Below are 3,407 nucleotides of genomic sequence, written 5' to 3' on the forward strand. Positions count from 1 at the left end.
CGGGTAATTCATGTCCGACTAGTCTTCAATTATAGCAAATATATGATACCCAAATTTTTGTGCTATCCAAATGGTCTTCAATTACAATGTTTTAAAAAAAAAAATCCAAAACTATTAATAACTACACCCATTGTTCTTCTTCCAATTAAACGAATCTCCTCATTTGTTTACATTTAACTTGTTGATTGCATCAAGTACATCTCTCGATGTCCTCGTATTGACCCTCTGACTCTTTAATTACACCTTCCACATAACATTTAATTTACTCCTTTTTGCTAGAAGATCCAAAGATGTATATTAAAAATATGAAAAATAATGTACAAGGGATAAGGAATCCAAACATATAGGGAATGAGTCCAAGGTCAAAAAACCTACCTTTGGCATTGCCATCAATAGGATAAGAACCTTAAGGAAACAATCCTATCACAGAGAAGGAAAATTACAAAAATTTGTACCGAGGACGCAAAGATGCATCCTTTCCAGTTCCATACTCAACAAAGGGGACCAAATGAACACAGGCTCTAACGCATCAAAATTCGCTGCAGACTTCGAAAGGTAGTCTGCAATTGTGTTGACTTCACGGTGGCAATGGGTAATCTTCCATTGGATATTCAAAAGATAAGATCTGAGATTTCTCCATCTTTGAAGAAGAAACTAGGGGACTAAACCTCGCGAAAGGAGGATAACTACAACCACTGAATTGTATTCAACCCATAGCTTTTGAACATTATAGGATTGAGCATGATCAAAACCAGAGATAGCCGCACTAAATTCAGTTTCAAAGTTTGCCCTCATCCCAACAGCTTCTCTGAAATTCATAATTACCTCAGCTCTCGCATTCCATAAGTTCCCACCAATGCATGCCTTTCCTGGATTTCCAAAGGAACATCCATTTGTATTCATCTTCAACCATCCCATAGAAGGACACCATAAAATCTCCATTGAGTCATACATTTAATATACTCTGGAGAAGGTGAAAGAGATGTAAATGTAGATGTCAAAGTTTTTGTTTCACCACTCAACATATGTGTATTATCCTAGCAAGTAGAGCTAGTATTTACCTCCTTTATCCATTCAAACTTGCCACAATCGTTGTTTTCAACATGAATCAATTAAAGATGGGTGGCATACATGTTTCAAAATAAAAGGAAAAAGGGCGAAATTTTGTATATGAAAAAGGGACCGAGACATACCCTAGTTGAAAGTGGGTAACACCAAATTTGATCATAATTCCCATTTGTCTTTGCTGTTCTAACCTTACATTGACCTTTACCATAAGTACAAGTTCTACATCGGCTTGCCCACAAGGAAAATGGGCAACCATTTGGATATTTGAAGTAATCCTTCCCAACATTGTTTTTTTTCTTTGTTTTGTATAATGAACAGTTATTACCACATAGCTCACATTTTGCAACACTTCGTTGATTATGGATGGATGTCATCTGAACATGTATGATAAATATGTAGATAGCATATCAATTGGTAAATCTTGGAGCTTTTATAGTTTCAAGTATCATATAAAATTAGTGCAGTAGGTTTGGCAACAATTATTGTGTAGGGATAAGGCTGGTTGAAAGCAGAAGGGGATTGATGGAGTGGATGTTGTCAAGGGGTAAACCCAGAATTTCAGATAGATCATAAGAAAATATACGGTGTAATAATAGATATCTCTGTCTAAGTCATCTCTGTTTTCCAAAGTCTTTTTTTTTTTTTTTTGCCATATAACTTGTATGCAATATCTGAGGTCAAACACTTAACTAGTGAAGAGAATCCACCTAGTACACCCGAAAATTAACGTAAGCATCTACTAAATCCATAACAATTTTCAAAAAAGCATCAACTATCCTTTACGTATAGTTATAGTGTTTGGTAACCCAGAATAGATAGCATAGTGATTGTTTACAGATCATTGTTTGTTGCCTAATGAAATGAAACATTGGAGCAGAATAGTAAATATTTGTGAACCATTTTAAAAAATTTACAGTGATATCCCACATCTAACAGCTGAAAGAAAGAGGAATTGTAGATAGGGGGTTGATCAAATCTCTAAGATTTTCTTAGAATCAAAAAACAAGAACAATAGGACGTTGGATATCGCTAGAATCAACTCCCCTTAAATAACAGCAGTAGATAAAGAGGAATCTGTATGGTTTTACTTACCTTCATCGGAAAGAGAGATGATGCTACTATCAGGTTGCTTAGCTCACAAAAAACCAACAAGGGATGTTGGATATCACCGGAATCAACTCCCCTCTTTCTTTCTGATCTGGAAAAAATTCCTTCTAGCCTAAATCATCGAAATCATCTCCTTCTGGTACAACACATTGTGCATATATCAATTTTCAAAACCCTCTCAATTATAAACAGCGAAGAAGACGTTGGTTTTTAAGAGTGTTTTAGTGCAAGGGTAAAAGTGTCTTTTCGTTTTCTAACTTAACACCGTAAACTGCAAAGGGTACAAAGCAATTGTCAGTTCTGCAAAAGATGATTATAACAATAAGCTAAACTGTAGGGAAGCTAATATATATATATATATATATATATACATATATTATTTTTATTTTTTATTTATGAACCCTAATAGGGCAATAGATCCTTATCTAAAAACTTAGATCCCACTTTCACCTTCGGCATTGCCATCAGTAGAGAAGAGATCTGATCACACCAATAAAAACTTTACCTCTTCCCTCATCTACGGCATTGCCATCAGCATAGCAAACGGAAAAGGCAACAATTCAAACATGGCTGGAGTTCCGTTAATTATCCCTAAATAAAATATAAATTTTGAAAAAGATATTAACAATGTGGGCAAAGTTCTATTAAGATTGAACACATGTCAACTATACAGTGCACGGGAAGTGACACTTCTCTCCAAGTACACACAGCTGATGTGGATTCGTTGTCTCCTTATACACTCAAACGTCGTCCTCCATAACATTGCATTACATCATTAGCTTAATTTTCTTAGTATACTATAGCTCGAATAATCACCAATTGGGCTACCCTCTTATTGGAGAGTGTTGTTGCACGATTTCGAATGACACGGAACTGCATGTAACACCCCACCTTTTGTAAAAGAGACATGGAGGTTAGCTGTCCAAGGATCATGTTTCTTAGGGTTGAATCGTAAATCAATTGAGTGATAAATAATATAAGAAGAAAATTTTAATTCTATATTAAATATAACCTCAGAATAATAATAGCGAAAGTCTTCAAATTAATAATTAAAAGTCATAAAAGTCTCCAATATCATCCACAACCAATTAAATCCTTTAAGGGAATTATTACATCCATAATTTAAATCTCTAAGACAAATAATATAATCTAGCATCAATTGAACCATAAAATGTTTTGCATGTCCCCATCAATCTCTTAGTTCTCACCATTAACCAGCCTATCAGAGTGCT

General features: G+C 34.8%; 1 long non-coding RNA gene across 1 annotated transcript; it reads right to left on the minus strand.

Moving 5' to 3' along the window:
- Positions 1-269: 269 nt before the first annotated feature.
- LOC122064373 lies at positions 270-2,340 on the minus strand. Its single transcript, XR_006135677.1, has 2 exons — positions 2,161-2,340; positions 270-964 (listed from the first exon to the last, which is right to left on the minus strand). It is a non-coding gene; the product is annotated as an uncharacterized LOC122064373 (long non-coding RNA).
- Positions 2,341-3,407: the final 1,067 nt, after the last annotated feature.

The sequence above is a fragment of the Macadamia integrifolia genome, unplaced genomic scaffold (assembly GCF_013358625.1).
Source record: "Macadamia integrifolia cultivar HAES 741 unplaced genomic scaffold, SCU_Mint_v3 scaffold164, whole genome shotgun sequence".
Classification (NCBI taxonomy): domain Eukaryota; kingdom Viridiplantae; phylum Streptophyta; class Magnoliopsida; order Proteales; family Proteaceae; genus Macadamia; species Macadamia integrifolia.